Source organism: Cyprinus carpio, chromosome B6 (genome assembly GCF_018340385.1).
Source record: "Cyprinus carpio isolate SPL01 chromosome B6, ASM1834038v1, whole genome shotgun sequence".
In the NCBI taxonomy this organism is placed as follows: Eukaryota; Metazoa; Chordata; class Actinopteri; order Cypriniformes; family Cyprinidae; genus Cyprinus; species Cyprinus carpio.
Genome location: NC_056602.1, coordinates 15,916,948 through 15,939,810, shown reverse-complemented (window position 1 = coordinate 15,939,810; position 22,863 = coordinate 15,916,948). Strand labels below are relative to the sequence as shown.

At 36.4% G+C, this 22,863-nt stretch overlaps 4 pseudogenes; 3 read left to right on the top strand and 1 right to left on the bottom strand.

Moving 5' to 3' along the window:
* Positions 1-2,316: 2,316 nt before the first annotated feature.
* On the top strand, positions 2,317-3,039 carry LOC109075135 (annotated as a pseudogene).
* Positions 3,040-5,077: 2,038 nt separating this feature from the next.
* LOC122137561 lies at positions 5,078-7,029 on the bottom strand (annotated as a pseudogene).
* A 4,535-nt stretch (positions 7,030-11,564) lies between these two features.
* Positions 11,565-13,528, top strand: LOC122137560 (annotated as a pseudogene).
* Positions 13,529-14,121: 593 nt separating this feature from the next.
* On the top strand, positions 14,122-18,829 carry LOC109113607 (annotated as a pseudogene).
* The last annotated feature ends 4,034 nt before the right edge of the window (positions 18,830-22,863 follow it).

Sequence of the window (22,863 nt, the reverse complement as noted above, 5' to 3'; positions counted from 1 at the left end):
CAGATGATAAATACCCTAAAGCACTAAAACTCAAGGATTCATTATGTTATTAAAAGCTCCTTCTCTTGTGCATGCCAAGGGAATATTTATTCAGTTCTCTTTCTCTCATGATGAAACTTTAAAACCAGAGTGGTCTTACTTCACAGTTTTCACTGTGTTCAGAAATTTTCAGTAATGTTATGAATCACAATGGCAAATCAAGCTCTTGTGAATAAATTGCACTTGTCTATTTATCTATTTCTATACACATGAGTACGTGAGAATACAAAGGTGCAGATCTTGTCTCAGATGTATGTATCGCCCTTAGATTCTCTATCATGATCTAATAATTAACTTTTGGGCTCAATTTTTTTCCTGTTATCCCCAAATATGGCCATGGAACTTTAATCAGACATCAAGAGGAAGGGGGCAGCAAAAAAAAAAAAAAAAGCACATTGTGAAATCCAGTGTACTGAAGTTCAATCTTTACACCTGACACACACCATTTAATCATTGAGCAACACAGTCAATCAGCACAGGGACTGAGACGCAAGCTGTCACAGGTAATAATATACATTTTATTTTAAATTTGCCTATGGATCTTTCTATTTTGCTCAGTTTATATGTGATATTGTATATTGTGAAGTTTAGTTAAGGGTTCTATACAGGTATCAAAACTAATTCTAATCTAATAATGTTAAATTGTACTGATATACAGACAGATTTTGGTGATTGCTGAATGTTAACCATTCACTATTTCAGAGTGAATGCTAGATTGGAAAAGTCAGTCATTCTCATCTTGAAGCATCTGCTTGCTAATTAGTTGCATATTCTTTTCTCTTTGTAATTAAAACACAAATGTAATTACTTGCCTAGAATTTTTTATGGTCAAAGATCCCTTTATATATATATATATAGAATATATATATATATATTATATATATATATATATATATATATATATATATTTCCCTTTAGGATAAGTTTTGTCAACTGAAGTGCAAATCGTTTCTTACAAAGTAAATGTATTGATGTTTAATTCAAATTCATTTTAACACTGCACCTTGAATGCTATTATCTTTTGAACGTCAAATTGTTGTCGTCCACAAAAGTATTGTGGCTAAGTTTTTGGTATATACGTAAATTATCTAATTATTCTCTGATAATCTTGCCTATCTGCTGAAATTCGCACATAGCCCCTGTGCAGATTTTAAAAATGTTTATTTAATGTTTAATTGCATTTATGACATAATTAAGGGCAATCAACAACCACTGGTCACTGAATAATGACTTAAAGTTCACCTATAGAAGAAAGAAAACCATGCAGTGTTGAGATGACCTTTCAATTTTGGGTGAACTATTCCTTAATGGGAATTTGATTACTTGAAAGTGACTATGAATCACATTATGTGAAGTTGTGAAGTACATTTTAAAGATTGAAACTGGTGTCAAGCATGTTTTATTTCTAAATTCTAAGCACAACATTGTTTTTTTTTTTTTTTTTGTCACAGCTACAAGTATTGTGACTACAATACATATATATATGTGTGTGTGTGTGTGTGTGTGTGTACTGTATGTATGTAAATATATAGATAGATATAGATATATGTATGTATGTGTGTGTGTGTGTGTGTGTGTGTGTGTGTGTGTGTTGTGTGTCATGTATGTGTGTGTGTGTGTGTGTGTGTATATATATATATCTAATATCCAAAGAATATTCTATAAATTGCACATTTTTGGTGGGTTTTTTTTCTCCTTTTTGTCAAACAAATTTTTCTTAGTTATTTTTGTCTTGTATTGCATTACAAATATCTAAAAATTCTTAAATCAAGATACATTTTCTTTGCATTACAAATATCTAAAAATTCTTAAATCAAGATACATTTTCTTTAAAAGCAAAAGACATTTTCTGAACAAATGTATTAAAATTTCAAAAATCACAAAATGGGTTTATGCTTAAAATTAAACACAAAAAAGTAAATGGGTTAAGAAAAATCTTGTTTCACATTGCATTAAGTTTATTTATTTATTTTTTTTTTTCTTTTTTTTTCTTATACTCGCTTAATTTAGTAACAGTTTCTGGAAAACAAGACTTAATATCTTCGTCGTTGTGCTTCTCTTTGTTTAAATTTAAGAATGTTTAAATATTTGTACTGGAAAACAAGACAAACATACTGAATAAGATTTTTTTTTTTTTTTTCTCGGGCATATGGGGTTTGTATGATGTAATGGTGACTAAATAATCAATATATTTTTAGGTAAAAACTGACTTTTAAACAGATCACAAACTCAAACTGTCAACTGCTGTCTTTCTTTCCCCACAGTTTTTTCAGGAAGAGAAGATACTAAAGGCACAAGCATGGGAGAGTGGGGCTTTCTCTCCAAGCTGCTGGACAAAGTGCAGTTCTTCACTCCACGGTCATTGGGAAAGTGTGGCTCACTGTTTCTCTTTGTCTTCAGGATCATGGTTCTTCCGGAGCTGGGGCTGAAAAGGTCTGGAGCGACGAACAATCAAAAATGATCTGCAACACTAAGCAACCATGGTTGTACAAACGTGTGGTTATGATCACACCTTTCCAATCTCCCACATTTCGCTTCTGGGTACTTCAGATCATCTTTGTGTCCACGCCAACACTATTCTATTCTTCGGTCATGTTCTGCATATCCTCCACAAAGATAAGAAACTAAGACAGCAGATTGAAAGCCATGAGGAAAAGCAAGGCCTCAAACATCCCACATACACTAATGATCATGGCAAAGTTATAATCAAGGGCCAGTTTATTAGGCAAAGTTACCTAGCCAGCCTGTTTTGCTAAGATCTTGCTTGAGGCTGCGTTTATTGTAGGCCAGTATTTATATTTACGGTTTCATAATGATTCCTAAGATTGAATGCTCCCAATCTCCTTGCCCTCATACGGTTTGAGTGTTACATGTCTCGTCCCACAGAGAAAATCATCTATTATTATCTTCATGCTGGTGGTGTCGTGTATCAGTTCTCTGCTTCTGAACGTGATTGAGATGTTCTACCTGATGTGCCTCAGTGTCAAAGAGACATCGTGAGCAGATGAACAGATGAGCACGTTCTCGCAAGGTTTAAAAACGGACCTTCAAAGTCTACCTAAACTTAAGACTGAAAGATCATGTTTGAAGTTTTAAGCTCGTCCATAGCTAAATGAATGTAAGATCTGGGTATTCAAATTCAAGCCATTTTGTGATCATTTTGTTTTGCAAAGTTTTTGTTTTGCTGTGTAATGATAATATGCATTTTGAACAATGTGTGCACCAGGATGAATGTTGATGTACATCTGCATCGTGCCACAGGACATTTCAAGTAATTTTATATGGACTTCATTTAAATTTTAACCTTTATTAAGGTAATGACCTCTCATTTATCTCTTCTTATAAACATTTGTGATGCTTTAATTGTCTTACAGTAGAATTGTACCATAAAACACTAAGACAATAGTTTCATTATGTAGCACACTAGGCTACATATTTTCTTAAACACATTCTTCTCTCTCTCTCTCTATTTTGTTAAATAAAGCAAGCCACATGGAGCCTAACTATATGAGAGGGGTGTTAGTATATGAGGTTATTTGTGTCATAAAAAGCATAGCTCATGCTAATTTTAGCACTTACGAATTCTGTTTTTTAATTGTGTGCATCACTGTCCTCGCTGTGGAAGCCGAAAGAGAGAGATATATTCTGCTGTTAACCACAAACTGTTTTCATTAGTTAAAATAATGTCTTTAAAACCTTTGTAAATATTGTAACTATGTTTTTTCTTGTTAAGATATATTAAAGTATGTCTCAGCTAATGATGTGTGGGCAGTAGGCTATATTAGGAAATGTTAGTTGTATTAATTTCAATTAAAGGGGAGATCTAAACATATCAATTGTATTATTGTATCCTCCCTGAACGACCGATCTTACCTCCGAAAACTATCACAGAAGTGCTTCAAACGTCTTTTCATGTGCCATTGGAATCTAATTCGGTCTATTTGATATATCGCATATTTTAAGTTCATCATCAAATATTCAAACATGGCGTCTGACGTGTTGCCAGAGTTTCAGTAATGCCAAGTTGTTTCTTTCTCAGGTTCGTGTCATGCCAGATTTGACAGTATTTCTATGGTTGTTTGTAAGGTGTGTTGTTGTTGAGACTACCTTTTATTATTATTATTATTATTATTATTATTATTATTATTATTATGTTTTTATTTTGTTTTTTTTTTTTTTTTTTTTGAACTATTCCTTGATGGGAATACTTGAAGCACAAAAATGATAAACAAAATCCACTGTAACTATGAAACACATTATGTGGAGTACATTTTTTATTTTTTTATTTTTTTTTATGTTTTTTTTTTTTTAAATTGCAGTGTCAAGCATTTTTTTTTATTAAAAATAAAATAAAATTAATTGTATAATTCAAAAAAACATGAAAACGTACAAATAAAATTAGCAAAAAAAAAAAAAAAAATCTTTGTTTTCTAAACACAACATTAATTGTTTTTTCATGGCTAATATATTGTATTAATCTGTCTGAAGTGTTATTTTTAATCGTTGAAAATGCACTGTTGTTCAAATCAAATTTTCATTCTCCATACGCCCTCCCGTGGTGGAAAGTCTCCCAGACTTTTCCTGGATTAATAAAGGATAATTTAACCCCCTTGCAATATTTAGAAATGTCTAACCATTTCTCTTGCACCTTATAAGCAATACGCTTGGTTGTTGTTGTTGTTTTATATGTGTATTTATATTTGCACACATGACATGTTCACAATGATTCACAAACATAATATTAAAAATCATAAATATGTGCATTAACATTCTAATGATTGTTGTGGTAGGTATAGTATTTTTTAAAAGTGGTAAAGTGGTCAGTTTCCAAATGCAAGACTGTTTGGAAAAGTGGGACTGAAGACATTCAGGGGTTCTTGAAGTAATGAAGTAATAATCTCTCAGAATGTGTGGAGATTTGTAAATGTGTGGGCTAATAGTAATTGCTACACCCCCTGGTATTACAGTTATTAACTAAATGCATCATTTTTACATTAGATGTCACTGTACTTAAAATTGGATTACAGAAAATGCATCATTTGTTTCCTGGAAAATGATGGTTTATTAAAGAAGTAAAAAAAAGTGCTGACATCACAAAGTTAGTAGATGAAGTAAGCTTTAAGGGAACTATGCTGTCATTTCAGACAGTTTCATTCAGCAGAATGTCTCAGTGGGGGTTAGTTTTTCTGCATTTCAGCCACTGCAGATGTCCTCTTCTTGTGTTCGCCTCTACGACCCATCAGATAGAATATCTCTCCTAGATTTTTAAAGCTAAAGACACACATGCCACAAACAAGCATGAAGACAATGAAGACGGTCTTTTCAGGTGGGCGGGATGTAAAACAATGCAGACCGACTGCAGGGCAAGGATCTACCTTACATTCTATCTGTGCGGGCATCCAAAGGCCGATTAAATAGTACTGGGCCACAATGAACCCGGCTTCAAAACAAAATGGTCACAAAGATACTCAACATATAGCAACCAAGCAGGCTCCCTTTGTAATAAATCTTGCCGTTGTCATCAGTATATTTGGGCAATTTTTACAACCACGTTTCTCTGCCTGGTTTTGTAAATGCAGCCTCAGTTTTGTTTTCTGTGTGGATGACATGCAGAACGTAGCCGAGGTAGACCAGATTTGGCGTGGCCACAAAGATGATTTGGAGCACCCAGAATCGCATGTGGGAAATGGGGAAGATATGGGTCATAGCACGCGTTCAAGCAACCAGGAGTGTTGATGTTGCACACCATACTGGACTGTTCATCACTCCCCAGACTTTATCCAGTCCAGCTCCAAGAACCATTATTCTGAAGATCAGCAGAACCGTCAGCCACACTTTCCCAATATTGGTTGAGTGAGACTGCACTTTGTCTAAAAGCTTGGAGAGAAATCCCCAGTCGCCCATTCTGACCTGAAATGAGAAGAATTTTGAAGGAAACCACAACATGGGAGAACAGGAATTACATATTAAGAATTATAAGAATTATTAAAATAGAAAAAAAAAAATAATGATTAAATAAAAATCATTCTAGCCATAAATATAGCCGTATAAATATGTATTTTCTAATCTTTAATATTTATGTAAATGTTTTAATTACTTTATATTATTTTATGATATTTATAATATTTTATTATATTTTTTTCAATTTAAAGTAAGTTTCCTATTTTAATTTATTTTATATAATGAAATATATTTATTCCTGTAACGCAATGCATCATTACTCCAGTATTTCAGTTCTTTTGAATGGCAGGGTGTATATATATATATATATATATATATATTATATATATATAATATACACACACACAACACAAACATATACACACATATAAACTGTATAAAAACACACACACACACACACACACACACACATATATATATATGTATATATGTGTGTGTATATGGATGTGTGTATGTGTGTGTGTATATGTGTGTATATGATATATAAACACCATACACACACACACACTTATGTATATATCCATATATACTGATATAGATATACTGTGTTTTTTTTTCTTAGGCGTTCAAATGTAAAATTGAGGTAAGAATAAAAGCAAACGCATTAGTTTTTACTAGCAATATACAGTATATAGTAAAAAAAGGCACAATATCAGCATAATTAAAATATTTGACATATATCAGCTATAAGAAAATAGATTGTATTAAAATATTTGTAATATAATAGATTGTATATATAATAATAATTAATATAATTCCATATCTAAGGTTAACCTACCTTTATATGATGAGAGGTCCAGTGAAACTTGTTCTTTATTTGTGTGCAGGTGAAAAGATGATATCAGAGCTTTCAGTCTTTTCAAGTTCTGATCTTCAACAAGTTTTGTAATTTTTATAAGTGTAGCTTTCATTTAGTGTCCACCCACAAAAAAAAAAAAAAAAAAAAAAAAAAAATCTGCCTTTCACCTCAGGTCAACGAGCACGTACTCACTCCCTGTCTAAGATCACACGAAGAGATTTACATCACACCAGCCTTTACATTGTCCAGCTTTGAATCAAGATGTTGCAATACATGAAACCAACAAATGTTAAAAGTCACCTCCCACATGGTCATGAGAAATGTGATGAAACAGTCGTTTCCATAGACAGTGTTTTTCAAAATCACAATAACACATAAACACAATGTTAAAGGGGAAAGACAGTTTGCATTTTGCAAATTTAGTTTGAAAAAATATCTTATGTAATCCAAAGCATTCAAGATGCAATCCAAACCCATGATCATTACAATATGTTATGCTAGTTTTACTTTGTACAGTTATAGGTTTACACAATTATAGTGTTTCAAAAATATTTGAATATTAATTTAGTATTTAAATATTTATTTTAATATAAATGCCTGAGAGCGATACAAAAGCAAAATAATTATTTGCACAAAAGCATCTGCCAAATGAATAAATTAAAATGTAACTGTCTACAGCATATGTGTAAACATGTTAACATGCATGTCTGAACTTTGTCCAGTTGTCATGTACACCACAGCTATTAATTACATTCTCCCCAGAAAGTATAATATACATTATGGGAAAACAGGATTTTTTCTTAAGTTTCTATGAGGTGGTGTTGTACAGTGCAGGACACAAATTTTGTGCTAACACAATTTCCTCACCCTCAACATCCATTTATAATCCCTCAGATGATGTCTTATATCATAACTGAAAAGACTGCATCCTGCTCAAGGGCATTTCTATGATGCAAGCCACTAAAAGAAGACAATCACATCTTTTTTCTTAGAGTTTAGCCTATATGTGTCTCCCTGTGAGTGGGCTATGGGGATTTTATTTGGGAAAAATGAGCTTCAAACACTCCAAAAATTACCCTGAATGACATGAATCAGTGAAACTTTTTTTAAATCTAGAACTAAATGTTAGAACTTAACAATTCATGAGAATGAATCTGACTTTTCCAAGTGACATATGGGAGAGTGGACCATTTCGGAACAACTGATTCATTTGAATGAATCAAAGCGAGAGCGACATTTCACATGAACCTTCAGTTGGACCTTTTACGATGAACTGATTCACTGGACTTTCTAGCACTGTATACAAGAGAAGGAGAACATGCAATTACTTCACCTCGCTTGGCATTGATCGATGCAATGCAGTGCGCCTTTGAAAACAGCAATGTTTCATTTTGTTTTTTGCTACACCGCTAATAGTTGGAAAAATAATATATTTATAATACAGGAATCAGATCTTCTGGTTTCTGTAAAATCTTCTCATAGTTTTCCCCAAAACCAATGTTAATATTTACTTTCGAGGCATCTGATTGAAAGGAATTAGCTAGCTCTTATATATTTATTTAGTTTTCAGTATTTTCAGTGTTAATAGTATAATGATGTGACATCACAATATGTGGGTGGTTGAAGCTGGTGACCACATGTTCCCTGAAATGTTGAGTTTGGTGTAATTTGCCATTTCATTTCCTAACTTCTCTGCTTTTATTTTCAACAAGAGTGGCAATAAGTCCCTGGTGGTCTATTCATCAATACTAGTTGCCATGTTTGAGTTTTAGTTCTGTCACTGCAAGATAACCTTTCTGTCAGGGACTGAGACAAGATTTCTTTTGATCAACGAGGATGTTAGGTAAAATCCATAGTCCAGTTTTTCAGAATAAAAATATTTGTTATTTAATTTTATCACTTTAAATGTTTGTTGTCCATTAGATGCCCCTGGATCTCACGTTTGACATGAGATGTGGCCGTGTCAGTGTTTTATAAGATTACTCAGAGACTCAAGACTAAAGTTTTACTCAGAGACTCAAGGCTAAAAGTTCATTGCCCAGGATGACTATACACAAATCTCTCTCCCACAATTACACAAAAATTAAACAAGAATTCCAATCCTTGAGAAATAAAAAACTCCTTTTTTACCGGAAGATTACACAAGGCTTTACTTGAAACAGTTGTTACTTGAAAGAGGTTGTCAGGGTCAATGAGTGTTTTACGTGCAAAATTATATGTGTTTTCATTTTTCATGCATTAAATGTTGGGATTCATATTTTATAAAGGCTTGCTTCAAATTAGGCAAAGTTATATGGCTGGGTTTTTTTTTTTTATTTATAGATAGATTTAAACTTTTTTTAAATTATTATTATTATTATTTAAAGATCACTTTTAAAGATTCATGACTTGATTTATTTTTACGAAACTACCTAAACTTTAAATCAGGGATAGGCAACTCCGGTCCTGGAGGGCCAATGTCCTGCAGAGTTTAGCTCCCAACCCTAATTAAACACACCTGAACAAGGCAATCAGTGTTTTCGGGATTACTAGATAGATACAGGCAGGTGAGTTTTAATGAGGGCTTAAGCTAAACTCTGCAGGATAGTGGCCCTCCAGGACCAGAGCTGCCTATCCCTGCTTTAAATCAATCATTTCTTATAAAATATTTCATTTAAAACTATTATGATCAAAACAAATAATTGTTTTGGATGACACCTTGTAAATAAACTGCACTTGGGTTCATCTACGCTCACCTTCAGTGGACTGTTCATTACAGAATACACACCTTACCATGAACTCAGCAGTTTTCACGGCCTCCTCTACCTTTGTCGGGGTGACAGGCCTATAGAGGATAATATGGGTGATTTTTGTGAACTTTTTTATCTGGTGGACTTCAATGATGCTGCTCTTAAGGACATTTTCTGTTTCGGACTAACAAAAGAAATATCATGTTTAATGCCACCACATACCCCACACTGGTCACTACAGCAGTATATTGACTTTTTGTGCATGAGTGGATCTGCTTTTACTGTGGGTGTCATGGAGGAGGAACATGACGCTACCCCCAGGACCTGCTCACATCACATCTGCCAAGCCAAAGCCTACTCACATCATGTCTACTACACCAAGGCCTGCTAACGTCATGCCTGCTACTCCAGGACCTGCTCACATGCCAGGGGTTTGCTCACTTCATGCCTGCCAAGCCAGCACCTGTTGTCATGTCATGCCTTCTATGCAAAGTCTTCTTCACGTCACGTCTGCCAAGCCAGAGTCTGCTCACATCATGCCAGTCTCTCGAGATTCTCCACAACATGGCCACCATTGAAGAGCTTCGTTGCAAGATGGCTGCCACACAAGGGTCTCTTCACAAAATGGCCGCCCTTCTAGAGTCTCGACACATCGCAGCTGTTCCTCCAGAGTCGCCATTCCAGAGTCTCGTCACGACATGCCTGTCGAGCCAGGGCCTTCACACAAGATGGCCGCCACACATGAGTTTCCCCGGCCAAGCCTGAATATCGCCATGTCATGGCTGTCACAGAGACTGTTCCCGTGACCTCAGTGCTTCCAGTAATGGCAGTCGCCATTTTGAACGTGTGGGCTGCACACTGCGCTCCTGAGATGTCTTCTGTCCACCGTGAATTCACTCCAGTGGCCCCAGAGGTGGCGGTGACCACTGCAGAACCTCCCGAGGTGGTGGCACCCACCTGTGAACTCTCTGCCTGTCCTGTCACGGCCAAGGAGGCCGTCCACGAACTCTCTACCGGTCCTGGCCATGGAGGCCGTTCCACGAACTCTCTGCCTGTTCTGCCACAGACAAGTGGTCTGTCCATGTCTCTGCTCCACCTTGGCTTCTTGCTCCACCATAGCTCCCCCGCTCGGCCCGCTCCGCCATGGCTCCCTGCTCGGCCTGCTCCACCGTGCCCCCCCCCCGGAATACATTTACAATTAGTGGAATACATCAACTTTTTGATGATATTTTAATTATATGACCAGCACCTGTAATTTCCCAATTACCACTTTTGGCACCAATTTTCTCAAGCTTCAAGTTTCCTTAATTTTTTAACTTGAAGAGGAATGAAGAGCTTGAATGAAAATAAAGGTAAATATTATTTTGTTTGCATCATTTACAATCAAGATTTTTCAATTTACGCAAAAAGTGTAATTGTTTATTTGTATTAATTTAGCAAAAACTTTTCTTCTTTTTTTCAGGACAGTCACTCTGAAAAAAAAAAAAAAAATCAGTGGTTAAGTGTCTTCTCAAGGCCACAGCAGTGATTGTTGTTCCTCATGGGGCTCAAACCCAACAACCTCACCAGCCCTGATGTTTAGCCACTACACCACACCACCATCACATACAGATGCTACTTCCACTTAGCGACAAACAAAGCTGATGATTTACAGTAGCTGAATTCTCCAATGTGTGAAAGTGTGCTGAAACTTAGCTCATGACATGACTAATTGCCAGCGGGTTCTAACAAGAACGAAAATAGAGAAGTGAAAAATACTGGTTTTAAACTGGTTTTCTTCATCATACAGTTGGGGTGGAGCGTTCAGTGTCCCTTCAGATATAGGTAAATCACATTTCACAGAGAGAAGATGACAGATCGAAACAGTCAATCTTGTCTGAGAGTCTGTGACAGATATTTCACCTTTTTAATGATGCAAAAGTTTTGTTATAGATTCGTCTTTAAATCTCAGGGAAGCTGAATAAGGAAATATGTTTATTTAAATACATGCTTAAGAATAATTTTTTAAAAATATTTAGGATCTTTAGTAGTAGTGTGTAGCTTTACGGGAAATTACCATTCAGATCCATTTGTTCAGGTAAGAATATTTTGGAATTTGGAGTATGAATTATTTTTTTTTTTACTGCAGTCCCCAGTCTTATCTTTATAAAAAATCTTACTGAAAACATTGTAGAAAACATCACTCAAAAGTAACTTTTCTTCAACAGTTTCAGATTATAGAGTCTTAAAGATTTAAATAAATGAGAAAATTTAGTTATTTATTAAATTGAATATATTTAAAAAATATATTTTACAGATAAAACAGTTTAGTTTAGTTGTTTTATCTTATCTTTATTAAGCCTTACAGAAAACATTTTAGAAACATCATTAAAAGTAACTTTGCCTCAGGTTTACTCAATAAACCCAAAACATCACAAAACCTGTCTTCGATTTTGTTTTTAAATCCTGATTATGATTTTATATTTTTATAGGGTGGCAACAAATACTCCAAGCTTACAAGGCACGGCAATTTTTCTCCATAATATTATTTGGTGAGTATGAAAGTTGTTTAACGGATAAGATATTGAGCAAGTTCTTTAAGATTTTTTGAGAAGTGAAAACAACAGTAATATGGTCAGCGAGCAGTAGTCTATGCAGTTCTCATTCTAAGAATTTTGATCAGGTCTGTATTGTTCTTTCATGCTACTCCAAATTGTTTAGATCACCATGGTTTCTTATTGAAACTAATTGTGGAAAATTCAGTGTAAATCTCCTGTTTATCCTCCAGGGAAGTCCTGAGCAACCAATCATGGGAGACTGGGGATTCCTCTCAGCTTTACTGGACAAAGTACAGTCCCACTCCACCGTCATTGGCAAGATATGGATGAGCGTCCTCTTCATCTTCAGGATCCTGGTGCTGGGGGAGCAGCGGCGGAGAACGTATGGGGTGACGAGCGATCCAACTTAATATGCAACACCAACACGCCTGGTTGCGAGAACGTGTGCTATGACTGGAAGTTCCCCATCTCGCATATTCGCTTCTGGGGTTATGCAGATCATCTTTGTTTCCACTCCAACTCTAGTGTATCTGGGCCACGTGGTGCACGTCATCCACCAAGAGAAGAAACTGAGAGAGGAGCAGAAAAGAAATCCGATGTCAAAGTCACCAAAATACACAAACGAAAAAGGGAAGGTTGAAAATCAAAGGAAGCATGCTAGGTAGCTACTTGACCCAGCTGTTTATTAAAATTATTTTAGAGGTGGCTTTCATCGTTGGACAGTATTATTTGTTTGGATTTATCATGGATCGTAAGTTCCACTGTAAGCGGTTGCCTTGTACGGTGGAGACAGAGTGTTTCGTGTCTAGACCCACAGAGAAAAAACGGTCTTCATTATCTTCATGTTGGCGGTGGCATGTGTGTCTCTGGCCTTAAATTTACTAGAAATATTCTATTTGCTTTGTAAGAGGATAAGTGGGGAGAAATAAGAAATATAGGGAATGCAATGCATACTGGCGATTCCCATTGTCCTTCACCCTTTTCAGTAGAACTTGATGCTGCTAATGGAATGAGACACAATGAGTTAAACATGGCCTTTCAGAACAGATGGGTTCAGAGAGAAAAGGCAGCCTTGATGGAGCCAGACCTGAGCCATAAGGCAATAAGTCATTGGGGTAACATGATAAATGCACATACCTAATATAATTCACTTTATTCAACAAACTTCAATATAATCAACATACAACCTTAAAAAAAAAAAAAAAAAAAAAAAAAAAAAATGTTGATTTTAACTTTTGCTAAACTGAAACACTAGATGGCGCTGTAATCTTCTTGAGTTGCACTTACTAAACACTTAACTTCTGTCACTACAAGGCCAGTGATTTTTTTTTTTTTTTTTGTCTCCTGTAGTTTTTATATCCTTTCAAAATATTATTTTCGCAAAGCATGCAGCACGAAATATGTGTATCCAACTTCTTGCTTTTTGTGCACTAAGAATAAACAATGTGACATAAGTAGATGAAGATGGCTTTGTATCAGTTTTCTTATAAAGAAGGGGCACCAGGGACAAAGCTATTCAATTATTATAATAAAATAAATAAAATAATAAATAAATAAAAATCTGTAAATACACACATGCACGTGATTTTATAATATTTAACACATACACAAAAAAAGTTTATTATTTACTATAAATATAGAAAGAAAACAGCGGTATTATAAAAAAAAAATGTATAAATGTTTTTAAAATTCATATTTAAGATAAACGTTTAGCGTAGGGTCTATTCTTTTCATTTCTTCAGATAATCATAAAAACTTTCTGACATAATCCAACTGCTTTACAGATTAGCCTATTTATGTACCATCAACACGTTAGAACTGCGATTATATTATAATAAATTTTTATGCATTTTGTATTATATTATGATTGTCAAAATCTTCAACAGTTTCATAAAGTTTTTGAGAGAAACATTTGTTCGTCTGAGTTGAAGAAGCTCACCGAGCGAAAGAGTGCATGAGGAGGACCTAAAAAACTCTTTCGTGTGACGTAGCCAGTCATGTGACTTTGCCAAACTTTGTGCGTCTGCTTTCCACTTTCTTCCCTCTGAGTCTGATATAAGCAGGGAAAGTTTGACAAGTGTGCCTCAGTTTCTCCATAGTCGCTTACTTGGATTTGGTGACTGATCTTCAGAGGTGACGGAGTAAGTCCCTACAGGGCTCTCCTCTCTTTACTTCTCTCCAGGTAAGTTTTTACATACATACATATATATATATATATATATATATATATATATATATATATATATATATATATATATATATATATATATATATATATTCATAGCGGCACTAATATTCAGAACTGAGCAACACAGCAACTTTTTAAAGTTTTAGATGTCTCTTGTCATATTAAATTTTAACTTGAGCGACATTTGAGTGAGTTTTGGGATGATTGTCATTGGATATGATGTGATTTATATTAAGTTCAATAGCTATATAATATTTTCACTCAGCATTTTATTCAAGTCTGCTGTGCAGGACACGTTCGGTGAAAAAAAAAAGGAGGTCATTTAATAGGCATTTTAATAATTCAAACAAAAATGAAATAACAGACACTTCAAAAAACTTTTGTGTTTGGAAAAAAGTTTTGAAGAAAAACAAAGCAAAGAGGAATCAAAAAACATGAATTTAAATGTAACTAATTACAACAACAAAAATGTATTTATAGAATAAGATGAAAAGCAACTTTTTTTTCTTCCTTTGTTTTTACAACTATAATACGACTTTCTGGTGAAAACCGATCTGTTTTCACCAAATCTGCGCGTGTAGGGGGCGCTGTTCAGCCCCTCACTCCAATGTTAAGCGGCTTGTCTGTTACAGGACTTTAACCTGTAATTCCCAAACATTCCTACATTAATTTGTGCAATCAGTGTAATGACAAATCAGATTTTTATATGTTTAAATAAATGTAACAAACAGTTATTAGTAATTCAGCTACCTAGAATTCAGTAGAATGTGACACTGAGCTATTAGACACAAATCAAATTCCTGCCCATTTGTTGTCTAAACAACAAAAACACAAAAATTTCTTTGCTCACTTGATGTCTTTTATGGACTTTTAACACTGTCATAATATACATTACACATACCCCATTTAATCTTTTTATTAGTGCCATGAGATCCACCAATTTTACCGGATATCAAAGGGATGCTCTTCTTCATGCCTGCACCACATTAATCAGGCAGTTCTTTAGAACTTCTTAACTGTGTCCGTATGATATTTGATTTCCCATGCTATGCCTAGTTCTATTCAGATTTCAAGGGAATGTTATTGTTCATTATTTAAACATCTCTGATGTGACAGACATTTTGCTAATTAAACAGGGATCTTTAAATTCTCCGGTCAAGTAATGTCCTAGCTGCTTGGTCACGTTTTCTTCTGAGATTTTTAAATCAGCAGATAATGACTCCCTTTCTGTCATGGTACAGTAGCATTTGCTTGAGAAATTTTATTTCACAAAGCAAAAGACAGCAAGTCCTGGCAGCTATCTTTACAACCCTTACGTGTGTGAGCCACATGTTTGTTATCTGAGCTATCCGAGACCAGGTGTAGTTTATATTATGATAATCTTGAGGTCACTTTTCATGATTATTTTAATAATAACATCCTCAGCAGGTGCCGAAAACTAACACTTTCATGATGTGCTTTATGTACAGAAAAATACATTACATGTGGCCACTTAAGCCACACTTCAAAATGTATGAATTGCTTTGCATTACATAAACTATATGTATGTATATACACTATACATATACACATACATATACATATATGACATCCACTAAAAGTGATGGGACTGTTTGGTTAAAAATAATAGAACATTTTTTCAAAGTGAAGTATTATCGGTTCAGACATATCACTTTGATATTTTGCATCTAATGCAATGACATTCAGACATATTCAAGTGTCACTGAAGTGTCCAAAAGTGTCTAAATACATTTTATTACATCTCAGCTTTCTATTTTCAGCTAGAACTCCCTCAAGATGGGTGACTGGAGTGCGTTGGGAAGACTTCTTGACAGTGCAGGCCTACTCCACGGCCGGAGGGAAGATCTGGCTCTCCGTGCTCTTCATCTTCCGGATCCTAGTTCTGGGAACGGCAGTGGAGTCGGCCTGGGGTGATGAGCAGTCAGCCTTTAAGTGCAATACTCAGAGCCCGGTTGTGAGAATGTCTGCTATGACAAATCGTTCCCCATCTCGCATGTGCGCTTGTGGGTGCTTCAGATCATCTTCGTGTCCACGCCTACGCTCCTGTACCTGGCGCACATTTTCTACTTGATGCGCAAGGAGGAGAAGCTCAACCGCAGGGAGGAGGAGCTGAAGGTCGTGCAGAATGACGGGGGTGACGTCGAGCTCCATCTCAAGAAGATAGAGCACAAGAAGTTCAAGCACGGCCTGGAGGAGCACGGCAAGGTGAAGATGAAAGGTGCCCTGCTGCGCACCTACATCGTCAGCATCCTTTTCAAATCCATCTTTGAGGTGGGCTTCCTGTTACTCCAGTGGTACGTCTACGGCTTCAGCCTGTCTGCCGTGTACACGTGCGAGCGCTTGCCTTGCCCCCATCGGGTGGACTGTTTCCTCTCCCGCCCCACGGAGAAGACCATCTTTATTATCTTCATGCTGGTGGTTTCGCTTGTCTCACTCATGCTCAACATCATCGAGCTCTTCTACGTGCTCTTCAAACAGATCAAGGACCGTGTGAAAGGCCGCCAAAACCAGTTCCCAACCGGCACCTTGAGCCCCACGTCAAAGGAACTGTCCACAACCAAATACGCCTACTACAACGGGTTGCTCCTCGCCGCCAGCTGAACTGCCAACTGCGCCACACCAATGATCTTCTCAGCTGGGTTACAAACTAGCCACCGGCGAGCGGACCAACTCTTGTCGCAATTACAACAAGCAGGCCAACGAGCAGAACTGGGCCAACTACAGCACAGAACAGAACCGTCTGGGCCAGAATGGCAGCACCATCTCCAATTCGCATGCTCAGGCCTTCAGCTACCCTGACGACACACAGGAGCACAAGAAACTGACACCGGGCCACGAGCTACAGCCATTGGCATTGATAGATGCTCGGCCGTGCAGCCGTGCCAGCAGCAGAATGAGCAGTCGAGCAAGGCCTGATGACCTGGATGTCTAGCTGTGCGACTTGGTGCCACGTCACGACACTAGAGGACTGACACGGGCAATGAGACGTGTTCATTTCCTGTAATGAGGGGGCGGGGCTTCATCCACGCAAGTTCCTCACTCTAGACTCTAGTCGATACAGAGACATAAAATTACTCACACTGCTGGAGGTACTATTCATTAATAATTATGCTGAAACTAGCAGAGCTCTAACAACCGAACAGCCAGGGGGGACTCGAAGAGGCACAAGTGGGGCCAAACCTGGCGCGTCTCTCAATTCTGCCCACCAGAATATGCCTTGGTGATGTGATTGATTTTGTTGTGCTTGTTAGTATTGGGTTTATCAAAATGCCACACTACGATTCCATTTTCACAAGTTGCACTTCTACAGTAGATGTAGATTTGTGTTTTAACTCCACCTACAGTCAATCCCGGTTATTATGTCACTTGTTCACGTGACATCAGATCCACATTGTCCAACAGGGTGTTTGCAGTCATGAAATAATATTTATTTATTCGTAACGATTAACAGGATATCCACCACTAGATGAAGATTGACTACTACTCAAGGTCATGTCTACATAATATACCATCCAAGTGCATATTTATTGACAATAATCCAAATTTCAGCAATACATTCATCAGCAAATATGATTTTTTTTTTATTAATCACAGTGGACTGTCATTTTCCTGATAAACTTTGAATTTACGTGGTGTCGGTTTTTGTTATTTGATGATATTTGTTGTTTTTTTGGGTGGTGGTATGAAACGGAAATGTCTATGTGTGGACTGAGCTGCCGTACCAATTATTACACGGCTTGATTTTCTTTTCTGCATTTTGATTTTTACTGAAATTGTCCTTAATAGCGTGGGAGAGAAAGTCTTTATTTTTGTTCTCTTTTTTAAATGTCATTTTTTCTTTCTTTTTTTTCTTTTTGGAGGGTAGATGGAATGAATTAGTTTTGCATTAGAATAAGTACAATTAATGTCTTACCTTTGGAGTGAATGACCTTTTTAACTCAATGTAATCACTGCTGCTTGAGAGATAGAGTTTTAGTACTGTAAATCAAACTAACTATGTCATAAATGTGAGGTTTTTTTAGAAGACTGCTTTTTAGAGCTGGACTAATATTTAGTCAGTTATAATAAGAGATATATGCCAGCGTAGCTCCACAACTTCCAAACACTAGTAGATGAAATTTCATTATGGACATTCTTTGTTTTGATTTTTCAAATTGTGCATCATAGTATATTGGTACTCATTTGCAGAGGCTAATGGATTTTTCAGCTACAATGGTGTTTGCACTGAGATTTTGGCTAGAGTGTTATTTGATGCAAAAATGACAAAAATGTTTTTCTGTTATGCACGTAACTAATTTATTTTACAACAAAATTACTATACTTTAACAGTGCTCTCACAGAATCCTTGGGTATGGGACATTGAGTAGTTAAGGCAAGATTTTGCATCTGGTAAATAGCACAAATTGAGTTTTAAATCAGAACAACACTGATGTAATGTCATTCCGTACGGTGCGCATGACAGTGGAAAAAATGAGAAATCAAACAAAAACGGACATTAATCAAATCTGTGAAAAAGTAATTTAACCAATAAAGATTTTTTCTTTGTCATTTTGTATTTGTGTCTCAGTCAAACTCTTTTATTCGACCACACTAATGCTCAAACTGTGTTTCCAATATACACTTACTCATTTCAGGAGAGGCTTACAAACTAAATAAATAAATAAAAAGACAAAATGCACTGCAATTTGTCTGGTGCCAGTATCTAAAGGAGTCTGGTGCAGGCTTTTTATCCAAGAGAATTAGCCTAACACAAACCACTGTGTTTAAACAGCCAATAGAGACAAATGCAGTGTAACGGCCAAGATCTGTCTACGCCAAGACCGACTTGCAAACCAAAAGACTGATAAGTTTTTACATGTATGTTTTAAAATGCCCCAGAAACTTTCAAAATTTCATCATATAAAAAAGATTCAGTGCCTTTTCTCTTATCCAAGTTTCCTATTTAACCTTTCCACAAAGCTAAATAAAACCATATGCCTGGGCCGAGTCTGTGGACCACATGTGGCTAGAGCAGAAGAACGTAAAAAAAAGCAGGAGACTTTGATCTAGTGCTAATTAATGCAGATCTTTTTAAACCAGATTTATCACACAATGCTATTGCATATAACACAAGCCGAAACTGATAAATTCTGCAGTTATTCATCTGGACAAGATAAAAGAAAGAAATCAGCTGGTGCAACAAAAAAAAAAGGGTATTGAAAGGTATTGAAAAGCCCAAAAAAAGCCCAGTGTCTCATATACACATACATACATGACCATTAAAAAAGAAAAAAACACTTAAAACAGCAATATTGTGAAATATGATTACAATTTAAAATGGCAGTTTTCTATTTTAGTATGTTTTAAAATGTAATTTATTCATGTGATGGCACAGATGAATTTTCAGCATCATTACTCCAGTCTTCAGTGTCACATGATCCTACAGAAATCATTCTAAAATGCTGATTTGCTGCTGAAGAAAAATCTCTTACTATTATCAATGTTAAAAACAGTTGTGCTGGTTAATATTTTTGTGGAAACCAAGATTATCTCTAAATTCTTTGTCGAATAGAATGTTCAGCATTTATTTGAAATAGAAATCTTTTGTTACATTATAAATACCTTTACCGTCACTACTGATCTACCCTTACTGAATAAAAGTATTAATTTCTTTTGAAAAAACAAAAACAGTTTTTGAACGGTACTTTATATGTATATTAATTTATACATCTATTTTCTCCATTTGAGTCCCCATTAGCACCACATAACATTTCAGAAGTAAAACAGAATGGACATCAGAGAAAGCACTGAAGGTATGGGTAAACATGTCTGAGGTATAGTTTTTGTTTTGTTTTGTTTTTTCACAGAGAAAGATGGGGACATCAGTAAAGTCAAAATCCATATGCAGCAGGCTTCTGCCCACAGACAACTGGAAACCTCAATGTGTGAGCTACATTTCCTGTACCCATACTGCCATCCAGACCACAACTCCTGGGTGGTGCTGGGAATCCATGTTAAAGCTGCCAAGTTTGACTAAAAATGGCCATTGAACATTTTAATATGACGTCGGCCATGTTTGATAAAAACAGCTGCTGTGCTTCTCTCATAACATCTTAAATTGGACATCCACCTAACTTTATTTTTTAATGACACGTCTTTCACAAAGTGAAATAAACCATTCCCCCCTCTATATCCATGTAGAGCAAGTTTCCATCAAATGTTCTGGTGAATTTTAGCCATAATTCTAAAAGGCATCGTTTCTGTGATGATCTTCTTCCTGAGAGCACTTATATCTGAATTTTGATTAAATCTCTGCATGCATCTCTCTCCTGCTGCTATATGGCAGCTGTTCTGAGTATAGGTACGTGAAAACATCACATGTGATTTCTGCAAATGGTCTGGCTCTTCCTGGAGCTCAGCTAGAGCGGTGGAATGCTGGCGATCAAACACACAGGGTGTGAAAATGTGCAATACTTTTTAGCTGGTCAACAGTCACGGACTGGCGGCTTTGCACCTCCAGGCTCTGTGGATATCATGCACAGTCATGTTTCCTGAGAGACCTGCCCATTCCCTGCTGTTTATATAAGCATAAGCAAAGCAAAACAATAGGATGCTTCCAATTTTACAATGGCGAGAGCTGCCAATCCCAAATGGTGTCTCAGCTTTCCGTGCGGTTAGAAATTGGATTCGTCCTCATTGCATTTTTCTTTGAAATTTTCCATTGCTGGATGGACTGGGACTGCTGAGAGAAAAGCTGTGGTTTTATTAAACATGGACGAGCAGCTCCCAAACATGTCTAATACGCTGGAGAACATGAACAGAGTCAGAGGAACTCAGCCCTAATAGACTCTCTCTGTCAGCAAGAGGATTTAACTCTCTCTTTCTCTCATTTCTCACTACATCATTTACATGACACTGTCGGTAGTCTCAGTCTCACCATATATTACTTAATTTTAATCCCTTGCTGTTTATTCAAAGTGAATTCATGTTGCCTGTAGGCCAAATGAGCTCCTCCCTGTTAGGTTAGGCCTCTGTGGTACCAACAGGAAGTCTGCAGGAAGACCCGAAGCATGTGACTCCAGGCTTTCCCGTTGACTTCCATGGAAAACAATGCAAAGTATTAAAGCTCACAATTTTACCAGGAGTTTCTGATATGCAAGCACTAAAAGAAAAAGTTTTTGTCATTTTCCCTTCATTTCATTTCTTTCCCAATTCTATTCAAAATTCTTCAGTATGAAGCATGTGTGTTATTAATGGAGTTTGCTAAAATATCTTGCTAAAATATCTTGTGACTTGTTGAGGAGAGATGATCTATTACTCTTAAGCTGTTAGAATTACAAATCTAATCTATAAAATAGTAGTAAAATGACTGAAAAAAAAATATATATTATAGAGACTTTTGACTTGGGCCAGTAATTTAGTAACCACAAAGCAATGCCCTGGCAACCACCTAAAAACCCTAGCAACACCCTAGCAGCCACCCAGAACGTCCTGGAACTGGATACCACTAAAAATCAATTCTAACACATTAGCAACCACATAGCAATACCCTAGCAACCACCCAAACATCCTAGCAACACCCTAGAAGCCACCCAGAACATCATAACAATCGCACAGCAATATGTTTAGAAAATACCGACCAGCTACAGAACACCCTGAAACTGTATAGCACTAAAAACCAGTTAAAACACCTTAGCAACCACTCAAACATCCTAGCAATGCCCTAGCAACCCACAAAGCAAAAATCTAAAAACACTTAAACACCTTAGCAACCACCCACAGCTGTCCACAGCTTCCATCTTCTTCAGAAATGTAAAAAAAAAAAAAAAAAAAATCTAGTATATATAAATACTGACTGCTGATTGCTTGCAAGCAGTTTGGTTCTCAACAGGCCAAATATATCATCTGAATACTTTTGCCACACACACACACACACAGAGCCATAATTTTATGTTCATTCATTTCAGGGCACATAAACAGCTTATTGTTAAAAGCTGTCTTCCAGACATTTAAAGTCAGAGAGCAGCACATGACAGTCTCAGTTCCCTTAACTGCAACTGACTCAAAACACAGACAGAAACTCATTAGGAAATGGAAGACAGGAAATGATCAAGCACTAAATATCCGAAGCAGGGAAAAATAGAAAATAAAGTTATTTAACTGTTATCTTAGTAAAGAAATCAAGAACAGAGCACAGCCACGGAAAGCAGACAGATGCATGCTGGAATGCATGCAAATTAAATGAGGCAGATGAAGAGAATTAAGAAGAAAGAAGTGCAAATCCAGAACATGAGCAGCAGAAAAAGCAGAATGACATATGCGCACATACAGCATATTCCAGAAAGCAAACTCTGCCTCTGTCCAGAGTGAATCAGCAAAGGCCTTGATGAAAGAACAAATACAGTGTCTCTTTTTTAAGGAACATGAGGTTCTGGCTTATGTGTTGCTGTTGGAGCAGGATGTTGGCCATGTGGGATGCATTATACGGCGGTCCTGCCACTGTCCACTCAGCTCTCTGTAACCCAGTGCCACCTTTGTTTTGATAGAGCTAGCACTTCGTCACACCTGTACAAGTGTCAGGGCCATTGAATCTTTAAATGTGGCCTGCTC